The following is a 23,297-nucleotide window of genomic DNA, read 5'->3' on the forward strand; positions in this document are numbered from 1 at the left end:
CACCTGTGCTCTCACCTGCCCACTTAGGAAAACATTTCGATGAATTACAAACTCCTGTGATGTCTCTCTGGTCCTGTTCCTCTCTTTGCCTCCCTAGGCTGTGACCTGTTGCTATTTGTCATTCCTATATGGGTGTGTGTACATAAGCACTCTACAGAAGTGTTTCAGATGTTTTTGAACTTTTTATAAATGCTATCTTCTTGATTCCTTTTGTAATGCTTTTTTGTTGCTCAACATTTGAAATTCATTCCTATTGACTCATAAGACTCTAGTTTAAGCTCAGTTTACCTGCTGTCTAGTAGTGGTCTGAATGTACTGTAACTTATTTTCCCATTTTTCTATTATGAGTGTTTTGGCTGTGTTTTCTGTTTTTGTTATCTCAAGTAGCATGGCAAAGTGTCATATTCTTATGTGACTTGTGCACATTTAGAATTCTGTAGGTTAGGTATTTACATGTGTATGTGTATATGTTATAACTGTGTATGTGCGTGTGTATATAAATAAAATCACTTCCTGAAAAGTATGCTCATTTTCTGGTGAACCAGGGCATTCTTGAACGGGCATATTATGTTCTTCTGAGTGCAAATACTTGCATCTACTTCTCTTATAAAGTAACTTTCAGTCCTTCCCTCCTGATCCTCAGGATTACCATAACAAAAATAGCCAAAGCCCAAAGGAAAAGCATGGAAAAGCCAGTGATGTAAGTAAACCCGTCTCCTTTCACTTTAGACTCCGATGCAGACTCTGGCATCCATTGGTCGGGTCTGGCGGCTGTGGCTGCTCTCTGATCCCAACTCCTGTGGCTCCAGAGTCTGGGACACGCCTGCCCCTGGCAGTTGTTGCCTGTCTGACAGCTGTGGGAGTGCCCTGTCCACTTCTGGCCATCTGCAGCGGGGTCTGAACAACAGGACTATGGATATTTTACATCAACTGTGGCAGACGAACAGAAACAAAGCTAGAAATGCAACTAGAAAAGCACAAGCCACGCAAGATGAAGTGTGAATTTAACATGACTGAATTTTGTATAACTTAGTGGATTAGATCCATTTTCTTGGCTATTTCTGTCATTTCTTTAGGGCTAGAATATGTGTGCTGGGGAAATTGTGGTCTTCAAAAACAGTACTTGCAACACTTTTGTGCTACTAAAGAAAAGCACTGCTTAACTCACTTTCTCTTTTTGAATGATGTTGGACACACATCTTTTCTTCCCCCTTAAACATCAACACTCCAAATAAACCAAGACGGCTTGCCTTTTCCTCCTGTTGTCAGCTTGCTCCTGGCTTTTAAAGAGTTAAGCTGGAGGTTTATGAGGTCATGTGTGACTTCACTGGATCTGGACTTTTGAAGCAGGTCTTTTGGAGGGAGGCTGCCTGTTGAGAGGGGCGGCTGGAAAGGGGGGAGTCCTCCTTCAACTTCTTCCCAGTTCCCCCTCAGCCCTGAGGGAGGGATGCAGTGGCATTCTGGGAGAATGTCCCTGCGGAGCCCCAGGGGGAGCAGTTTGCGCTCACAAGGGAAGCAGCGTTAGAAGTCCGTTAAGAGGACTCCTGCAGAAGATGAAAGTTTGCTGAGCAGATGGAATAGGGGAATGCTGTCTGGATCCGGGATGAATTTATGGGCAGACTTTGCTGACGGAGGTAACTGGAATTCTGTTTATTGGCTTTGTCTGGTCCTAGGCAGGAACTATGGTTATAGACAGTTCCTTGGATTTTAAAATATTTCATTTCTGATGAGAAACATTGGAAGGAGAAGTTAGGGAGAAACTTAGGAAAATGAAAACTCATTTATATTACTTTTCAAATAAGTATGATAAAAATGGAGGAGTGTGTTCATTGCTGAGTCTGTCGTGTTTGGGCAGGATGAGGTTTTTCCCTAGACAGAGCTGTTTGGCCCCCTGAGGTGGTCAGACATGGCTTGATGCTCTCAGACCGGACGTGCCCTTTGTGCTGCCCTTTGCGGAACTTTATCTAGGCATTGGAAGGTTACTAACTTTGGGGTTGGGTGCTCTCAGACTCCTGCCTACAGTTGCCGTTCTTACTTCAGTGTGTCACTGCTCTGAGAGGAGAGTTGGCTGTGCTGTTGGTATTGAATAGTTATAGTCTTAGAATTCAGCATCAGGCTGGAAACTTCAGAGGCTAACAGTTACCTAATGAGAAAAAGGACAAGAGTGCTTTTCCAGAGCTGAGGGGATTTCAGTTCAAGTAGTTTACATCTAGGAAGGTCTTTTTCTGTTTTCACATGCGAAGTGCAGATCACCAGCACGGTCACTGATGGTAAAGGGGGCATAAACCTAGTCCATCAGTGCTATGTCCTCTCTTGAGATGCTTGGGATGAAAAGATTCTTGAACACCCAAGACCTAGTGAGAACCCCACTGCTTGAACTTCCAGGGTAGTCAGCTGGTTATAGCAGGTTTATGTGTATGTAGTGGTTAAGCTGGCCTTCATGCTTTGATTATAATAAGACCTGGAAGTTCGTCTTTCTAGTCATTTATAACACCATTTGTCTTACTAGCCTTTCAGCATGCAAATTAACTTCTTTTATTTGCATGTTGTGTTTCATAGCTTTAATAATAAAGGACAAAGAGAATACTTGAAAAGAAAAACAGCATAAAGCACTGGCCGTGGGACTGGACTTAGGAGTCATAGTCCCATCAGTTTGTTTTACCTCTGCTTTTTATTGTTTGATCTCCAGTACTTACTTAACCACTGCTGAAGCTCAGTGTCTTTGTACAAGAACACATGTCATAATAGTGCCTAACATGAGGGCTGGTGGTTGTGAGGATGCCTAAGCCAGAGTGCATGGGAAGCATTTACCATGGTATTCTTTGCACTAATAAATCTCAATAAACATTTATTGCTAGTAAGTTTACCTTGTGCTTTAAAAAAAAAAAAGATTTATTTATTTTTATTTTAAAGGGAGAGTGGCAGAGAGAGAGGAAGAGACAGAGAAGAAAGAGATTTTCCACTAATTCAACCACACACCCCCTCCCCCACCATGCCTGCAACACCCAGGGCTAGTTTGGGCAGAAGCCAGGAGCCCAGAGTTCCATCCAGGTCTCATGCTTGGGTGGCAGGAACTCAAGTACCTGGCCCATCATCTGCTGCCTCCCAGGGCATTCGCAGGAAGCTGGATCAGAACCATGGAGTAGCTAGGACTCAAACCTAGCACTCCAGTGTGGGATGCTGGGGTCCCAGGCAGTGGCTGAACTTGCTGTGCCTCAGTGCCTGCCCCTTCATTGTGCTTCTTTCCTCAGGCACCTGAGAGGACTCATGTCAGAGACTGGCAGTAATGAATGGGGAGCTGTCACTAAACTCACACTGCAACATGGCAGGGCTTCTTTGTGGCAAGTTCCCAGGTAGCATCTCTGCTCCCACCCAGTCATTACTCACAGGCAGCCTTCGGTGGCAAGGAGGGCTGGGAGAGAAAGGTGGACTAGTGCAAATTCATCAGCCTGTTGTGGAAACACCTCTGTGCACAGCAGTGTCATCATCTTTGAATATGGAGACAGCATTGTATGCACATAGATCTCCCAGGTGATATGTAACTAACTCATGTGAGAAATAAGCCCAAAAGGATTGCCAGAGACTGGCCGTTGCTCCTCTTTTCCAAACAGCTTCAGGCTGTCCTTTGCCCGGCAGTGGGGCAGTGGTGGCTTCTTTCCCAGGGCTTCTCTGTGCTTCCAGCTGGGGCCTTTCTGTCTTGCGCCCCGGAGTGGGTAGCTGTGTGGTTTCATGAAGTGGTGGAGCTCCTCTGAGTGTCTGTTTCTGAGGTGGAATACTGTGTTTTTTCCACAGTTGTTAAGATGAAATGAGATAATAAATGTGAAAATGCCTAGCACAAAGTGAATACTAAACACAATTTTTGCTTCAAAAATTGCTCTATTTCCTCTTTTACAGTGAAGGGAAATTTCCATACAATTTGTGAACCACTCTCTACTGTGTTACACTTTATAAGGTCTCACGTCTGGATCGGCGTGTTTAAAGCTTTTGTTTAAATAGTTTTCTTGTGTTCCTAGCTGATGCCATGCAGTGTGTTTCTTTTTTTGCCTTTATAACTTTCCAGTGTAAGCTATAATCCTTCCAGCAGTTAAGTTTGATCTCATTCTCAAAAATATTAGGAAAGGAACATGGTGCCAGTGGTAAAAATTCCATTGACACCCTTCTGCCTTGCTCTCCAGAGGAACCTCCACAGTGGTTCCTAGCGAGTTTTTACAAAAAAAAAAGCAGTCTGCACAGTTTTCAGGGACCCTCGTGGAAGCTGCCTTACTGGCCCAGGAAGTTTGTCAGGTTAGTAGGCCCTTGCGCGGCTCAGCTCCTCTCCAGCTCCACAGAGCACAGGGTTGGAGAGTGTGGGAGCTTCCTGGAAGGGAACCGCCCTGCACAGCTGGCTTGTGTCACCAAGAGCCAGTTGCCCCGACTGACAGCTCCAGCTCCAGCCACACTACTGTGGGTCATGTGACCAGCCCAGAGCTCCTTGGGACAGCCAAGGACTCAGTCTCCTCAGCAGAGGGGTGGGGATCTGAACCTGCTCTGACCCTTCCTCAGTCCCCAAGTTCTGGTGAGTCAGGGCCAGTTTTGGGTTCCAGCAAGGATTTTAGTCATTGTTTAGCCGCCTGAGGGTGTGGTTCAGTCAGCCCTTTGGTCTACTGTTGTGTTTGGCTTCTTGTCATTAACAACACAGGGTGGAGAGAATGCAGGGGAAGGTGTGCTGACTATGGAGTTGGGAGATGTGGACTCAACTTCCAGCCCTGCTGTTCACCAGCTGTGACCTTGGGCAAGACTTCTTTAGTCCTCAGTTTCTTTACTTGAAAAATGAACAATTGTGAGAGTGAAATAAAATATTGCATGGAAAGGTGCAATTTTTTTTTCTAAGATTTATTTATTTGAAAAGAAGAGATACAGAGATAGAGAGGGCCCTCATCCACTGGCTCACTCCCCAAATGGCTGCAATGGCCAGTGCCAGGTTGATCTGAATCCGGAGCCAGGAGCCTTCTCCAGGTCTCCCATGTGGGACTTAGGCCATCCTCCACTGCTGTCCCAGGTGCATCGGCAGGGAGCTAGATCGGAAGAGGAACATTCGGGACTTGAACCCGCACTCATAAAGGATGTTGGCACCATAGGCAGCAGCTTTACCTGCTGCACCACAGTGTTGGCCCTCAAGTGCACGATTCTTATATACAAGAGGGTTTAGCATAATCATACAATCATGTAGTTAAAACTGCTTTTTATAAGAACCCGAGAAAAAGCAGGAGGCACTTTCTTTTCAGTATGGGAATAAGATACTACGAAATTAGCCATTTTTCTTTGATGGGGTTTATTCTGATTCCCTTTTGCCAGATTCTAGGATAGATAACACAGTGCCCTAGGGATTTTTATTTGTTTATCTTATTTGAATATTGAAAAGACAATGTGGCTTAGTCCTCTTACCTGGATTAAGTGGTGAACTGTTTTTGCTTTGGAGGAGGGAGGGGCAGTATTGTCCTTGGACTTTGTCAACCTATTTGTGGACATCTTTGTGTCTCATCTGTTCTTGGATGCTTCTGGTATGCCTAGGAGCCTCTCTTTAGAAGGGAAGGGGGCAATCCATTGTCAGAATTTTCTTACATTAACCATGCCTTTTTTTATTAACTTGGTTCTTTATTGAACCCCTGCTTTTCAGCAGGGGAAATCCTAAGGACACCCATTGGCCCAACTCTGCTGAATATGAAACCTGGGAAGAGAAAGCGTCCTCTATGGCCCCTTCAGTTTCTGTATCTGCAAAGCAAATGCGTTGAACTAAAAAAACTTTCCTGTGTGTGGGGAGGAGATAGTGCTTACCTTCCCACTTCTGTCTTTCCTCTACCTTGTTGTATATCAGTCGTCTTTTTTTTTTTTTTTTTTTTTTTTGACAGGCAGAGTGGACAGTGAGAGAGAGAGACAGAAAGGTCTTCCTTTGCCGTTGGTTCACCCTCCAATGGCCGCTGCGGCCGACACACCGCGCTGATCCGATGGCAGGAGCCAGGAGCCAGGTGCTTTTCCTGGTCTCCCATGGGGTGCAGGGCCCAAGCACTTGGGCCATCCTCCACTGCACTCCCTGGCCACAGCAGAGGGCTGGCCTGGAAGAGGGGCAACCGGGACAGAATCCGGCGCCCCAACCGGGACTAGAACCGGTGTGCCGGCGCCGCTAGGCGGAGGATTAGCCTAGTGAGCCACGGCGCCGGCCTTCAGTCGTCTTTTTTTAAAATGTATTTATTTTGAAAGAGTTACAGAGAGAGGGAGGGAGGGAGGGAGAGGGAGAGAGAGAGAGAGAGTGAGAGAGAGAGAGAGAGAATGAGTGAGAGAGAGAGAGACTGATCTTCCATCTGCTGATTCACTCCCCAGATGGCTTCAACTGCTAATGCTTGGCCAGGTCGAGGCCAGGAGCCAGGAGCTTGATCCAGGTCTCCTACATAGGTGGCAGCGGCCCAAACACTTAGGCCATCTTCTGCTGCTTTTTCCAGGCCATTAACAGGGAGCTGGATCAGAAGTGGAACAGCTGGGACACAAACTGGCGCCCACATGGGATGCCCACGTCTCAGGCAGTGGCTTTATCCACTATACCACGATGCTGGCCCCTAAATCCATCATCTCATTAGACAGTTACTGCTGCTTCTTTTAAATAATTGTGAACAGTTATCTCTGAAGAGATGAGGTGTGTCAGTAGTGAGGGTGGACGGGCTGAGATGCCTCATTGACTTCTGAGGCCTAAAGTGATAAACTGTTTGCAGGTGACAGTGTTAACAGCGAGCATCAGATATTTTCACTTGATTTCTAGTTGCCTCAAGCTCATCCTCTTAAACCTGGGCTTCTGAGTCTCAGGTCCGTCTCCCAGGAGCCCTGAGTACCTGGAGAGGATGTCTTGGAGCTGCTAGATCGAAGACAGGGAGATGCCACCCTGAGAGCAAGAGAACTCGTGTTCTTTGGCTCCAGGCACCTGTCCCTCCAGGGCAGGGAAGGAGCCTCTGCTGGCTTGTGTGGGAGATGCTTGCATTGCTGTGCTCCTAGTCCTCAGCACTATTCATCCATCCTCCCCCCACCCCCACCCCCAAGCTCTTGATCTAAGTCTTGTTAAATCGAGGAGCACATCTGTCATGTGTGGACTAAAAATTTTAGTCGAGCTTTACCAGGACAAGACTGTATTTCTAGGTGACAAGGCAATAGAGAAGCATTTGTGTTTCTTCAGTACTTTGCTGCTAAAAGATAAACAGGAAGACAGTGAGAAATTATCTCTACAGCTTGCACCAAACGTTCATGAATGTCTGTTGTAGCAGGAGACATTCACTGGCAGCTGAAACTTGTGTTCCTGGCAAGTTCCTTAGGGGACGCATTAGTTGGTGGTCGAGCGTTAGAGACTTGTGGAGCAGGCCCATCTGGTTGAAATAGTTCCTGTAAAGAATCCTGGGAGTCAAGACTTCGGAGGGCAGCGGTTGGTGAGAGGAATGCAGGTTTGTGTGTGACTGGCCAAGTAGTCCAAGTGTGTGGCCATCTGTTGTAGGTATCATTCCCACCATGAATACTCTGAGCTGCAATGTCACTGGAGATTCTGTTGATCCGAATGGACATTTCTTGCTAAATCCAAAGATATTTACCATGCATATGTTTTATACCTGGTATTTCTATACCTATTTATTTATTTTTTTAAAGATGCATTTATTTGTTTGAAAGTCAGAGTTACACAGAGAGAAGGAAAGGCAGAGAGAGAGAGAGAGAGGGAAGGAGGGAGAGGGAGAGAGAGGTCTCCCATCCTCTGGTTCACTCCCCAGATGGCCACAATATCCGAAACTGCGCCAATCCAAAGTCAGGAGCCAGGAGCTTCTTCCAGTTTTCCTACACGGGTGCAGGGGCCCAAGGACTTGGGCCATCTTCTACTGCTTTCCCAGGCCATAGCAGAGAGCTGGATCGGAAGAGGAGCAGCTGGGACTCTAGCTGGTGCCCATATAGGATGCTGGCACTGCAGGTGGCGGCCCCACCTGCTATGCCACAGTGTCGGCCCCACCTATTTATTTTTTAAAAGATTTATTTATTTATTTATTTGAATGGCAGAGTTGGAAAGAGAGAGAGGGAGATAGAGAGACATGTTTTTAGTAACAACAAATTTTACTGGAACAAAACCAGGCACCCCACCCCTTGGTGACTTTCTGAGGCACCCATTTAATACGAGAGAGAACATGCAGCACTCCCAGTAGGGGTCTGTACCATCAACACTGCCGTGTGCTGCTTCTCAGTTCCAGGCCTGGCTGGCCTGGGCTTTCTCACAGTTGGACCTGGCCATTGCCTGAGTCAGCGATATCTCCTCTCTGGGAGGTCTCAGGGTCACGCAACCGTGGGGTGGACTCTGGGGAGAGGCTGAGAGACCCATCTGCAGAGCTAGGTTGCTGGCCAAGGGTGGAGTTGCCCTACCCAGTGTAAGTATTCAAACCCACCCAATATTGGCTAAAGTTGAAGAAATGTTTATCTTGTGTAGTACTCTGCTTTACGAAACCATGTCTGAGGACCGTCTGATGTCACTGTGTACAGACTTGGTGCACTTGTTGCAGCAGGAAAGATGCTGCCCGTTTCGATTTTGCCTGGTTTGAGTCTCACCTCCACTTCTGACTCCAGCTTCCTGCTAATGTGTACTCTGGGAGGCAGTGGTGATGGCTCAAGTAATCTGGGCCCTGCTGCTCATGTAGGAGACCCTTATTGGAATTCCTGGCTCCCAACTTCAGCCTGGCCCAGTCCCAGCTGTTGTGGGCATCTGGGGAATGGACTAGTGGATGGAAGGTCTCTGTCTCTCTGCCTTTCAAATACTTTTTTTAATAAATTGTATTTGGTATGTCTTAACTTTTAGAGTAAGTGTCATTGTAAAGAAAGTAACAGACTTTAGGGATTTTGTTTCCTCAGAACCTTGTGTGTGTGTGACCGCCTGCTATCTTTTTGGTGCTTTAATGCCAGTCTTTTTACCTGCTTGCTTTATTTTTTAGTTATTAATTTTATTTATCTAAAAGGCGGAGAAACCGGCACAGACAGGAGAGCTTTCCCATCTACTGGTTCATTCCCTAAATGCCTGTAACATCCAGGGCTAGGCCAGGATGAAGCCTAGAGCAGGGAACCCCCCAGTCAAGATCTCCCATGTAGGTGGCAGGGACTTAACCACTTGAGCCATCGCCATTGCCTCCCCCACAGTGTGTGTTAGCGGGAAGCTGGAATAGTGAGTGGGGCTGGGACTTGAACCCAGGGACTCCAACACAGGATGTGGGTGTCCTAAGTGGCATTTAACTGCTGGGCTGGATGCTGCCCCTTTTCACCCGCCTTCTTGCCTTGTGTGTTCTCTGCCCTGCCTTCCTCCCCTCTTTTCTATTCTATCTTCAGAGTTCTGCTTGTCATGGATCTTTTCTTTTCCCTGAATAGTTATCTCGCTCATATCTCCCCTGATGCTTGTCCAACCCATGTTGTATTTTGCTGAGCTTCAATAGCCACCGCTGGACAAGGACTTTTACGTTGTATGTTGCTGAGGCCAATGCACGTGTGGGGCTAATGCCCATGCAAGGCCAACGTGACTCTGATGGTCCAAGGGGTTGCTTCCAGGCTGCTCTGTGGGTGGTGCACATCTGCCATGACGTGTGTCATAGGAAGAGCATTGTACTCAGAGCTGAGAGACAAGGGCCCTGGTCCTAGTTCTGTCTGTGTTTAAGCTCTCAATTTCTTTCTGAAGCTTTTCTTTATTCACCTGCAAGGTAAATAGTGTATTTCCAGCTCCGGAAGTCCATTGCTGAACTCTACTAATTCGTACTAATTCTGGCTCTTGCGATTAGCTCTTTGTGACTGCTTAGGCTCTTTCATAAAGGATAGACTGAAAAGCAGTGAGGAGCCTGGAATTGGAGCAGATAGACTACTCCAAAGGTTAGGAACACTGCTCATCGCTTGCCCAGTGACCAAGGGAAGAGCCAGTGCGGGGAGAGCGTGTGCTCCCTTCTACAGTCTTTGGCCGCCTCCATAGCCTGGTTTTTGCACTTTTCTTCCCATGGAAGGAAGCCATCCATCAGCTACCTTTCCTCATCTGAGCTGGCTGATAGGAAACATTCATTGGGAAACCTTAATTGCAGCTTTAAGAGACAGGTGAGCACAGGGACAGGAGATTATAGTGTCCTTCCCTTGGCTGCAGTGACGCATGGTTGCATCTTCCCTATCCTTTTTTTTTTTTGACAGGCAGAGTTAGAGAGACAGAGAGAAAGGTCTTCCTTTTTCCACTGGTTCACCCCAAATAGCCACTACGGCCAGCGCACTGTGCCAATCTGAAGCCTGGTCTCTCATGCGGGTGCAGGGCCCAAGCACTTGGGCCATCCTCCACTGCACTCCCTGGCCACAGCAGAGAGCTGGACTGGAAGAGGGGCAACTGGGACAGAATCCGGCGCCCCAACCGAGACTAGAACCCAGTGTGCCAGCGCCGCAGGCGGAGGATTAGCCTGTTGAGCCGCGGCGCCGGCCACTCCCTATCCCTTTAATAGAGAGTTTTACTCCTCTCATGAAGGCAGAAGCATGAGCCACAGTAGCTGAAATGTAGGAGGTAAAAGGCTATGTAATTCTCTCTGCAGTCTAAGTTGTCCAGATGTGGGTATTGTAGGCCCTACATTTAGGAGAAAAATGGTCTCCCTTGGATCAGAAGAGGACAGCACGAGGTTGGCGGTCTGGAGCCGGGTTTCTTGTACTTCCCTAAGCTTTGTGACTCTGGGTGTGTCGGCTTACCCATTTCTGAGCCGCTCTCATCTTTACAATGAGGTTTAGGCCAGACAATATTTAGGGTTGTTTTTTTTTTTTTTTTTTCCAGAGCCCATAATTTCCTACCTCATTATATGACCTCTAGAGATGAATGGGAGTGAGGGAAAAAGGAAGTTAAGACCAATTAGGGGTTGCTGATGCCTCGTGTATAGCCTGTAACAACCCCTGTGAATGCAAAGCCTGTCTTTTAATGTGGGGAGAGCACTAAGCCCAGGTTACCACATGGTGTTTTAAAATGGGTGTTCCTTTTGGTCAGTGTACTGATTTTGGCATTTGTTTATCAAAGAGCGAGCAGGGTTTGGTACACTCTGCCAAGAGCACAGCCCCCCCCCCCCCAAAAAAAAAAAAAAAAATCTGTGGCTTTTCCTCCACAAGGGCAGTTGAACTCACTTGAACCATTGGCAGGGTGCTGTAGGAACTTTTCTGACAACCCTTCCTTTTCTGTTTCTTTGTTTTTTCTTCAAAAAGCCACTGTGGTGTTTTGCAGCATAGTGGGGTGACTGGCTCACAATGGTGTTTAATACTCTGTCTAAAGAACTGTAAGAGAGGAGCTGGTAGGCTCCAAACATAAAGAAAAAAAAAAGGGACACGGAAAAAGCTAGATGCCTGGTGTGGTTGTTTTAAGCTGTTGTATAGGTATTGAAAAGTTTCATTGCACCCCTTAAAATATGCATGTATTACATTTTAATCCAACATTAATAAAAACCACAGTGGCATTTACTGCTCCACAGCTGTGTTAAATATCTGTTGGCTTTCAGGTTGGAGGACCTGCTGGGGACTTGAACCTGGAAGTAAGGCTTAGCAGAGAATACCTTTGTTTCTCCAGGGACGTATTTGCTTTTGCCTTCTAGGTAATGAGATTCCAAATATTTGTGTCCTTGCTGAAATGGTCAGGCCAGTGAATTGAGTGGCTTATCGTGAATATTTTCTGTGGTGAGGGAATCTGAAAAATCTCGCTCCCCCCCCCCCATCTTAATACTTACTCATTTGAGAGAGAAAGAGGGAGAGAAAATAAGAATGCTCTCATCTACTTGTTGACTCCCCAAATACCTTGAAAGAATAGGATTGAGCAGGCCAACGCCAGAAGCTGGGAACTCAATCCAGGTCTCCTATGTGGGTGTCAGGGACTCAGCTACTCCAGCGTCACCTGCTGCCTCCCAGGGTGTGCACCAGCAGGAACCTGAAATCCAGAGCAGAGCAGGATTCAGACCTAGGGACTCCCACTGTGGGGTGTGCGCATCTCAAGAGGCATTTTTAACCACTTCACCTGAAGTTCATCCCTCTTTGCTTCTTTTGATTCAATTTTTGGGCAACTTTGGAGTTGGGAGTTGCCCCTCAAGTTTATAATACATTCTTTCTTCATTTAGGGATGCCACTCTGCCCCATCCTAAGAAGTGCTTCCATTAAACTCAGCGAATGGTGTTAGCATGAATGCTAAAAATTACAAACACATTTAGTATCTATGCTGTTGGTCAACAGAGACACAGAGGAATACTTTTATGTATGTTTGTTCCCTCATAGTGGTTTCAGTTTTCCTTCCTGTCAAAGTCTTAGATTAGGTGCCTCTGTGATTGGAGTTTCTCTCTTCTGCCATTACCTGGTTGATATGGTGATGAAAGAGGATGGGAGGGTCAGAGAGCTCAAGCAGCCCCCACTTGTGCACCTGTATGTGTCATAACAAATGCTGTTGTTGTGGTAGTTCCCGAGCACTGAGTTTGAGAATCACCCTGCTTATGTTGCTAACTCTGGGGACACAGGGCCACATCAATGGGATGGTTCAGCTGCCCAAGGCCAAGGGAATCCTTCTATTCTTGGAGATTGCAGGATTTCCACAGCTCTCTAATGATGGGCCAGCCTCTCCCTCCTCATCCTTTGCAAGATGGTGTCTTTGCACCTGCTGTAAGCTTCCAGGAAGTATATAATCTCAAACCAGAATGGTAATAATGTGTGCTGTTTGCTTTTGAAAAAATATTCTAATGTATAAGATATCCTATTTTTACTTCACAATCTTTTTCTCTTTAGAGTTCAGTTACCCTTAAGATACAATTTTATTCTATTAAAAGAACAAGATTTTAGAAAATCCAGGCCAGTCTGTGAATTAAACTTTCTTGGAGCTATCCATGGCTGTGCACTCCTAGATCTGAGAGCAAAGCCTTTCCTACTGACTTGCAATGAACTGGGCATTGTAATCAGCTTTGTATAGAACAGTTGTTTCAGATCCCAGCCCTGTGATGATGTCATTTTCTTTATACCCAAAGTCAATGCTGTGCAGACTAGTTTATTCCAGAATTTGACTGTACTACTTTTTTTCCTAATTAAAATCTTTTATAGCTAAGGAGTCCTTCTAGGGAACAGTTTCCCTCATAAGTTAATGTCTTTGTGCTTCCAACTTTTCTAGTAATATTATTTTTTCCCAGAGAAATCAGTGTATTCTATTTAAGATGGAGTAGGGATTTTGGTTTAAATTTCAAACAAACCCACTGTGTTCTGTTTTGGTTTTTCTAGCCTCAGAATGTGTTTATGGAAGTGATTCAGGATGAATGTAGTTTAGATTCAAGGGTATAGACCATTATGAGCCATGAATTAGTTAAGAAGATAATCATCTTTAGCCAACATAAAGTACCCTTTAAGTTGTTTACATAGAAGGTCTTGAACTAAAGAGAGAGAAGTTGTTATCCACTAGGAGTCATTAGTAGAGCATTTAGGTTTCTGGTGGAAGACACATGGTGTGTCTACCTCATTGTGTATATAAACATGAATTAGAGTAAGGAAGAGATCAACTTATAGAAAATTCCACCCTCTTCAGAACTCTCAGGAAACCATGGGAGGAAGGGAACTTCCTTTTTTAATATCTTTGTATTTGAAAAAGAATTATCAGAACTCTTATAGTTATTTTTTCCTCTGGGAAATTATTTCTCTTAGATAATGATACATAATTTATATGAGTTAAAGGATATTTATTCCCATGAAATTAAAATTTTAAAGATAAATCAAATGAAATATTGGAAATGAAGAATTCAGTAGATCAAATAAAAAATGCAGTGGAAAGCCTTAACAACAGACTTGGTGAGGCAGAAGAAGGAATATCCGAGTTAGAAGACAAATATCTGGAAATTTTACAGTCAAACCAAAAGCAAAAAAAAAAAAAAAAAAAAAAAAAGGAGAAGAAGAACAAGTAGTAGTTAGATAATTAAAAAACAGTATTGGAGATTTATGGGATACTACCAAACGACCCTTATGGGTTCCTGAAGACGTGGAAAAAGAGAATGGATTAGAAGGCCTTTTTAGTGAAACAATTACAGAAAACGTCCCTAATTTGGAGAAAGAAAGGGATGTCCAAGTACAGGAAGCACATAGAACTCCTAATAAACATGACCAGAAAATATCCTCACCACAACACATGTAGTCACACTCTCCACAGTAGAACATAAAGAAAAGATTCTAAAATGTGCAGGAGAGAAACTCAGGATTACTTTCAAAGGCTCTCCAATTAGACTCACAGCTGACTTCTCATCAGAAACCCTACAGGCTAAGAGAGAATGGCAAAATATATTTCAGTTCTTAAGAGAAAAAAAACTATGATCCGAGTATACTGTACCCTGCAAGGCTCTCATTTATGAATGAAGGTGAAATAAAGACCTTCCATAACAAACAGAAATTGAAAGAATTTGTTACCACTTGTCCAGCCTTACGAAAGATGCTTAAGGATGTGCTACACACAGAGACACAGAAACATGGTCATCACTATGAAAGAAGGCAAAGGCAGAAAATCTTCCAGTAAAAGTACAAAGGAAATAAAAAAAATAGGAATATTTATGGAAAAATGGCAGGGCCAAGTCATTACTTATCAATAGTCACCTTAAATGTAAATGGCCTGAACTCTCCAGTTAAAAAAATACAGACTGGCTGAATGTATTAAAAAACAAAACCCATCTATTTTCTACCTACAAGAAACACATCTCACTAACAAAGATGTGCAGCCTGAAAGTGAAAGGATAGAAGAAGATATTCCATGCTACTGAAACCAAAAAAGAGCTGGTGTAGCCATCCTAATATCAGACAAAATAGACTTTAACACAAAACCTATTAAAAGAGACAAAGAACGGCATTATGCAATGATTAAGGGATCAATTCAACAGAAAGATATGGCTATAATAAATGTATATACACCTAATTACAGGGCACCTGGCTATTTAAAAGAAATATTGAGGGATCTAAAGGGAGACATAGACTCTAATACAATAGTAATGGTGGACTTCAATACCCTACTTTCAGCAATGGACAGATCAACCAGACAGAAAACCAGCAAGGAAATAACAGTTAATTGACACTATAGACCAAATGGATCTAATGGATATCTACAGAACTTTTCATCCAACAATTGCAGAATACACGTTATTTTTAATAGTGTGTGGAACCTTCTCTAGGATAGACCAACATGCCAGGCCATAAAGCAAGTCTCAGCAAATTAAAAAAAAATTGAAATAATAATACCGTGCATCTTCTCTGACCACAGTGGAATGAAGCTGAAATCAGCAACTCAAGAACTCTAGAACATATGTAAACACATGGAAACTGAACAACATGCTCCTGAATGAACAGTGGGTCATAGAATAAATCAAAAGAGAAATCAAAAAAGTATTGAGTAACAGTTTTTTTTTTCATACTATTTGTTGAACTCTTTATTTAGTGTAGAGTTAATCTGCTGTGTATAAAGTTAATTGAAAATAGATCTTAGTAAAAAAATTATAAGAATAGGAAAGGGAGGAGGAAGAAAAGTGGGAGTGGGGGTGGGAGGGCAGGTATGGCTGGAAGTATCACTGTGTTCCTGAAGTTGTATTTCTGAAATGCATGAATTTTGTATACTTTAAATAAAATGTTTCTGGGGGAAAAAAAGAATGTAACACAAACAAACAAAAATGATATTTATGGGGGCTAGCATTGTGGTGCAGCAGGTTAAGCAACTTGCAATGACAGCATTCCATATTGGGGTGCTGATTTGAGTCCTGGCTGCTTTGCTTCCTTGTCAGTGTGCCTAGGAAGACAGTGGAGGTTGGCCCAAGTGCTTGGCCTGTGCCACCCACATGGGAGACCTGGATGGAGTTCTTGGCTTCAGCCTGGCTATTGCAACCAGAAGTAATTCTAGAATTACCAGGAGCAATTGAAAGAATGCCTATGGAGTGCTTGCCACAGTGCCCAGAAACATTGAGCACACAGTGAATGTCAATATCTTTGTTGTCATCATCATCATTGATACTTGAGTATTCCTGTGTTTTCCCATGCTTTTTGTTGTTTTCCTAAATCACAAAGCCCAGATTCTCAACACAGGATGGTGTTGCATACTTGTTCCTTTTCTATTTCTGCTCTATTCTGTGTGCCTTTTTTTGGTGCTATGTGGTGAGAGGCCCTAGGTTAGGACTGAAGTTGTATCCCAGAGCTGTCATTGGGAGATTAGAATACACAAGAGCTCTCTGCTGTGCCTTTCCAGGGAGGAGGAGCTTTTCCTAATACCATGTTACTTTATTATATAAAGTGGGGTAAAAGAACGTGAATAAATTCAAATAATAAATTCTTGCTCAGATTTTCAGGTATGGAAATTCTGATCCCCCATGCTGGAACTTGTCTATCTAGAGGAATAACTCTGGACGGTTTCCTGTTTCCTTCTGGTTTTCTTGTGTTCAGCTACAACAGAGACACAGGCTTGTCAAGCAGTACATTGACTGGTAAAAACAACATGGAGATTGAATGTCTCCTTATAAAAGTTACGGTGCCACGTGTTTTGGCGAAAGGGAAGAGTGGAGGAGCATTTGCATGAGGCTTTCTTGAGTCACTGTGCTCATACCCTGCAATCTGTTTATCTGGAGTCTTTGCTGAAGAGCTATCATTGACTCAGTAGTAACAAAGTCTGTATTAGCATAACCATACAATTTTGTGAAAGCTAGTCATCTTAAAACAAAGCAAAACATCTAGATTGTTCTGAAAGAGAATCAAAAAAGGTTTTTCCAGCTGAGCCACTGATGAGGGCACTTTTATGCTGCACTACTTCTGGGTAGCCTCAGTCCCCCATGAGGCTTATAAAATGTCACATCAGCTTTGACTCTGGGAGTTCACTTGGTGATGCTGTGTAGAACTGGGGCTCTGTTCTGGGCTGCCCTACTTGTGGGCCTCACCTAGCATACTGAGATGTCCTTAGATCCCCAGCCCCTGCCTTTCTTCCTGCTGCTCTGAGAATTGTAATATTGTTTAATGCAAAGGGATGGTGAAGTCTTACTGGATTCTTGGCTCTGAAAACAGCAGAGAAAGACCCTCCTTGGCCATTCTGCTCCTGTGACTAGAGGCCAGCCTTTCTCCTTGGGGTCTTCCTTCTCTCCCTCTTTGGTCTTGAGCGTGCCTTTCTTTTTTTTTTTTTTTTTTTTGACAGGCAGAGTGGACAGTGAGAGAGAGAGACAGAGAGAAAGGTCTTCCTTTGCTGTTGGTTCACCCTCCAATGGCCTCCGCGGCTGGCACGCTGCGGCCGGCGCACCGCGCCAATCCGATGGCAGGAGCCAGGTACTTATCCTGGTCTCCCATGGGGTGCAGAGCCCAAGCACTTGGGCCATCCTCCACTGCACTCCCTGGCCACAGCAGAGGGCTGGCCTGGAAGAGGGGCAACCGGGACAGAATCTGGCGCCCCGACCGGGACTAGAACCCGGTGTGCGGGCGCCGCAAGGCGGAGTATTAGCCTAGTGAGCCGCGGCGCGGGCCTGAACATGCTCTTTAGAAATAGGGTAGGCTTAAGTTGAACACAGTACAGGACCAGGGATCCTTGTTAGTTCATGCTTTGACGTTCAGTTTGTTATTCCCAGATACTCAGTTGGGGTTTCTTCCTCTGGTGGGAGAGGAGGGAGTTCCATGCAGAAGATCTCTTTGTGCCACTTTTCTGAGGCCTCCTGAGAGTGGTTGGCTCCTGTTAGCAGCAGATGGGGGTCTCCATCTCTGTTTTTGTCAGGTCACTCAGGCAAGAGTGGCATCAGCCCAGGGAACTCACCCACTCACCAGCGCAAACATTGCCTGCAGCTCCTCTCCATTCCCACCTGGGACACCCAGACCTCTTGCTCCTCAAGACAGGTAAGGAGGATTTCTTTATGTTTGTGGGTTTTAAAATTCTGTGTGTTAGTTTCAACAACAGACACTTTTTAAAATAACAAAGTGTTTCAGAGAGCTCAAGAGTTCTATTAGCTGATTGAAGTTAGAACTACTATGTCAGAAGTTTGAATGGGGAGACGCTGAGCTCTGCTTCCTGGGCTCCCTAGGCGTGCACCACACACTTCTCCCCCCTTTGCTGTGCAATACATGAGCGTGCACGCACACAGGTATCCACACTCACAAGCCGTAACAAGTAAGCTGGTCTCGTAAACTGTCCAGTTGGCGTTTATCCTACCTGACTGCTTTGGGCATGAGTTGTCACTGCTGGCTATGGGCCGTAGATTCACTAGATAGTTTTGGTTGTAAACTTGATTTTTGCCCAGGAGTAATTATGAAAGTCTCTTCTGCTTTCTATCCCCTACTTGGGCTTTTGTTTTAGTACTTTCTAAATAGCACATACTATCCTAATAACTTTATTCCAACCATAGTAATTTGTAGTAGAATTTTAGAAGTAGAAGGGACATTGATCTAGTTCCCCTATACACACACACAGAACTATGCAGATGAGTATACTGAGGCCAGGGAAGTGAGATGCCTTGTCTAATGTCACACAGTTGGTAATGAAATTGGAGCTAGCTTTAAACACTCTTGTTTAGGCCTCTAGCTCCCCCACCTGAATTCACTTCCCCACAGGCCTCTCCTGCAGCACACAAAAGCAGGTCAAGGTTGTTCTCTGGAGCCAGACCACCTGGGTTTACACCCCTTCTCTGTCCTGCTGTTCCATGTGAGCTTTGGAATCTAGCAGTTGTGCCTTATTTTCTCCATCTGTCAAGTGGACGTATTAATACATGTTGAGCAACCCTAATCTGAAGTTCCAAAATTTGAAATGCTCTAAAATCAGAAATTATTTGAGTGTTGACAGAGCATGCAAACAGTTTTGGAATTGAAGCATTTGGATTTTGAATTTTTGGATTAGGGATGCTCAGCTGGTAGAGTCTATGTAAGCATTCCAAAATTCAAGAAATTCCAAAACCTGAAATACTTGTGGTCCTGAGCATTTCAGATGAGTCACTTGCAAACTTTAATACCTGCTGTACAGCGTTGTTGTGATGATTGAACGGGTTGATGCCTGTCAAAGCCTGAGAACATTCCCTGGACTATTGAAAGTGCTTGATGTTTAACATAAGCTGTTGTTTTTACTTGTGTGTTTTGAATGGAAGTGGAAAGAAATTGAGTCTGTTGTAAATCCCACTGAAATGTTTGTCTCAGCCTGAGCAGACCGTTAGAGTTCATTCAAAGTAACTGGACTATGTATACCCAGCCCTAGGTCATCTCTGGGAGGCCAGTGTGCTCATCACTGAAGTTAGAGGCATTTCAGTTTGGGGTTCCCTCCTTCCCCTGACTTCCTCACAGTGATGGAGTGCATGAGGCTTAGCTGCCTAGAGTGATGTGGCGGAACAGTCTCAGGTGGGCTGTAGTGCTCCCTATGCTTTTCTGCTTTAGTCTCTTGGCAATCATATTGCCTTTAAATGTTGTGGAGTTATTTTACTCCAGGCCCAGAAGACAAAGGGATCATCAGTCAGATCCTTAAAGGCAGTGGAAAGACTGCTTCCTCCTAGGCACGGCCCAGTGTTTGGTTCCTCCATGTAATAATGTAAATTATGATGTGGCATTGAGCAGTGTGTGGGAGGAGAGAAGAGTTTTTATGGAAGGATGGCCCTGCATTGTCTGTCTGTGTGAATGATGTGGGTGAGATAACCAGCAAGGATTGCTAAGTAACCGCCACATCTGTCAGTCCACTGCATGGGCTGTGGGAGGCAGGGAAGGCACAGTGTGGCGCGCCTCTGTGTCATCACAGTGTCATGGGAGAGCTGTGGCCAAGCTGTGCTCTGTGTGATGAGTAAGGCCCTTGCAGGGCAACTCCATGCAGACCCGAGCGCAATGTGGAGTTGGCTGCAGTGGTGATCCGGGCATGAGTGGGGTGTTCTGCTGAGCTGTGAAACCCTCTGAGGACACCAGCTCTGCTCAGGGTGAGTAAGCCCAGTTCCTGCTTCCATTGCAGGACTGTTCCTCCTCAAAGCCGGCCTCTTGTGTGCTGGCCAGAGCCTGTCACGCCCCTCGCCTTTCCCACAGTGAACAGGCTCCACCTGTAGAGTCGTGTAAAGAAAAGCAAGCAGACTGCAAGGGAGGCCAGGGAAGCTTACCTTTCAGCAGTGACTCTTTTAAAAGGAAAGCTTTGCCCTGCTGTTTCTGATGCTTTTCCTCTTTCATGCTTTATACAGTATTCTTCAAAAACAGACGAACATTTGTTTAAGGTTCTGTCTAAAAATTCAGTGGAAAAATGCATTTGGGCTAGGAGTGCTTCTTCTGTGCAAGCTCTGATGAGTTACTAACGCTGGGAATGGCCAAAGTGACCAGTTAGAACCCTTGTCAGGAGTGGGGTGTGTGCGCTCCCATCTCAGTCTCGTGGGCAGCTTGGACGGTTCTTCAGCAGGATCAGGAGCTGAGTGGGAGACAGCTGAGTGCAGGGAGTGGTGTTTGAGAGCTCGTTTCCTCTCCAGAGGCCTCTCCCTGCTGCTTGCTTCAAGGTCAGTTCTGAACGGTCTTCCATTCCATTAGTGTGGAATGGGGAAAGCCCATTTGCGGGATGTTCAGAGACTGATTTTGATGTCTGGGAAACACACAGCCTTTTGACATACATGTTAACTGCAACAGGTGAAAGGACGGTGAGGCCTTTTTGTTTTATTGAACTTTTTTAAAAAGATTATTTATTTAAAAAGAAGAGAGAGAGAGAGAGAGAGCTTCCATCTGCTGGTTCAGTTTTGAAATGATCTCAACAGCCAGGACTGGGCCAGGCCAGAGCCAGTAGCTCCATCTGGGTCTCTCACATGGGTACAGGGGCCCAAGTACCTGGCTTATCCCCCTCTGCTTTCCCAGGCACATTAGCAGGGAGCTGGATTGGAAGTGGAGCTGCTGGGAATGGAACCGGTGCCCATAGGGGATGATGGCACTGCAGGCAGCAGCTTAACCCACTGTGCCATGGTACTGGCCCCCATTGTACATTATTTTGAATGGAACTTTTTGGTTTGTATTTCCTTAAGAGAGCTTTCCCAACTCCAGTTAGTTGTTTTTTTTTTTTTAATTTTATGATTGAGTAATGATACTTGCATTCATTAGTCACAAAAATGCTTTTGGAGAGCAGAAGAGACAAAGAAGGGAGGGTCAGACTGGTTCCATTCAAGGTCTCTTGTTGACCTTTGGGTAATTTTTCATGTTTAGTGTTTCCTGATCACATCATGGAGCCATAGCCCTCCCTGAAATCAAAACTAAGGCTAACATTGTTGGCAGAAGGTTGTTTTAGAGATCGGAAAGCCTACTCAGGCCGTGAGGTGAATTCCAAGTGAGCTGTGTCAGATGGTATTGCATCATTTCACACTGTTAGTGACTGGTTAAGCCATAGAATCATTTCATAAATGGGATAACTTAAAACCATGTGCAATTACGTCTTCCATAGAGAGATTGGAGAGCCGTGTCTATACATGACAGGCATTTAGAACATTCCTCATGGTTTTGTTCCCAGAGTGACTATCACTTTGCCTGGGAGGCGTCTGCCTGATGTGCAGCACAGTGTCTCCAGAATAGAAGTTGTTGATCTGATTGAGCTTAGTGTAATGTCATCCTTGTTCTTAAACAAGGTGGAGGATTACTCGAAAGCCTCAGAGATGACCAGAATGCTTTTAGAGTTTTTTCTCTCATTTCATTTACTGTGCTCATTTATAGTCTTTTGCTAGTTAGAGATAAGACATCAACCTAAATGATTTGACCTAAAAACCTCCATTTAATGCAGTTACCTAAGAGAATTACACTAGTAGAACTGAGAGAAGAAGCATGCTCAATTTCTCTTAGAGGCTACTCTGATTTTTATTGAACTTGCTCTTACCCTCTAACTCTTGAACTCTATGTGTGCATACTAATGTTTATTTTATTTTGATAATAGCTTACATGACATTTACATGAAAGCATTTGAGTAGTTTATAAAATATACTGTCATAGATTGGCATGTGTTGAGAGTGCTTGTTAATACTGGGAGGTCTTAGCAGGCAGCTGGCCCCTGCCCCAGTGAGTGGCCAAGAGCTTGACCATAGCTGGTCCAAGAGCGTTTCACATTTGCTATCTATGCTTTATTTCTGCATCTTGTGCTTTGCATGTGGTAATGCATCTGTTAGGTTTTTAAGATTATTCTGTATGTGCTGCCTGGGGTGAGTTTCTGGCTTCTGAGCATACCTTCTCACCCCTGCCTTGTAGGCCTCTATCCTCATTCTCTTCTCTTCCACTGAATGTATAGTCAGCAGCCTGGTTGTCTGATCAAAAAGAATTTTATTTGAATGAGATTTTCTTGCGTACTAAACCCAATACCAAAAGGAACTTGATTTACAGACATGAATTCTGTATTTATGGAAGGCAATTTGAAAAGCATAAAGAAAATGAATCTATTTATTACTAAAATATTAGTATTGTCACCATTTTGGTATGTGTATCTGCTGCCTTTGTGTGTATTTGTGCGTGTGTGTGTGCAAGTTAATGTGTGTCTGATATTATACAGTATATAGTTTACAGTTTATTTAAAATGAGTACCTCTCAAAGTATAGTGTTGACATAGATACCACTGATGGTACATGGAATAATTGTAGGGAATACATGAAAGTGACATGGTACATGGAATAATTGTAGGGAATACATGAAAGTGACATCACTAAATTTCCAGGGTCCTGCACACCAGCCAGCTGGTCAGCTCTGTCTTCAAAATCTATTCACAATTGAACTCTTCCCTTTCCTGACGCCGCTGTGTTCTGAGTCACCATGGTTTTCTACAACACTCTTTCCACAGTGCCCTACTTTAGTCTTTTACCCATTTCTTGATCTGCCATCTCACCCAGAGTGTAAGCCCAAGTTCTTAGCATGGCTGCAGGTCCGTCCCTACATGATCCTGGCCCTGCTCTGTGCCCCGTATCTCCTGACTTAGGCTTTCATGTTCTTCTTGCTCACTCTGCCTCAGGTGCATCTGTCACCTGCTTGTCAGTGAACACACAACAGGCTTGCTTCTGCCTCGGCCCTGGGCCTCTGCTTTCCTTTCTTCCTGGAGAGCTTATCCTCAGAGCATCCCATGGCCTGCTCCTCCTCCTCACCTTTCCAAAGGTTCCTTTCTGGGGCTGGCACTGTGGCATAGCAGCACCAGTTCGAATTCTGGCTGCTCTACTTCCATTCCAGGTCCCTGCTGATGTGCCTGGGGAAGCAGTGGAAGATGGAAGTCTTTGGGCCCCTGCCCCCATATGGGAGACCTGGAAGAAGCTCCTGACTCCTGGCTTAGGGTCAGCCCAGCCCCTGCCATTGCAGACATA

The 23,297-nt window shown here is 44.8% G+C and overlaps 1 protein-coding gene across 12 annotated transcripts in view; it reads left to right on the forward strand.

The window, feature by feature from the left end:
• Window positions 1–23,297, forward strand: part of PSD3 (pleckstrin and Sec7 domain containing 3) — a 583,146-nt gene that overhangs the window by 241,902 nt on the left and 317,947 nt on the right. The window contains exon 1 of one of the 12 annotated variants that reach the window (XM_051819340.3): window positions 815–1,634. The exons of 9 other annotated variants lie outside the window; for them this stretch is intronic. The gene's annotated coding sequence lies outside the window, so the exon portion shown is untranslated. Of the gene's footprint in view, window positions 1–814; window positions 1,635–17,623; window positions 17,881–19,582; window positions 19,929–23,297 lie in introns of those variants that run through there. 2 more of the 12 variants (XM_089302859.1, XM_051819342.3) reach the window with 2 other exon arrangements.

The sequence above is a fragment of the Oryctolagus cuniculus genome, chromosome 8, assembly GCF_051225735.1.
Source record: "Oryctolagus cuniculus isolate XC-2025 breed Fujian yellow rabbit chromosome 8, ASM5122573v1, whole genome shotgun sequence".
NCBI classification, from domain to species: domain Eukaryota; kingdom Metazoa; phylum Chordata; class Mammalia; order Lagomorpha; family Leporidae; genus Oryctolagus; species Oryctolagus cuniculus.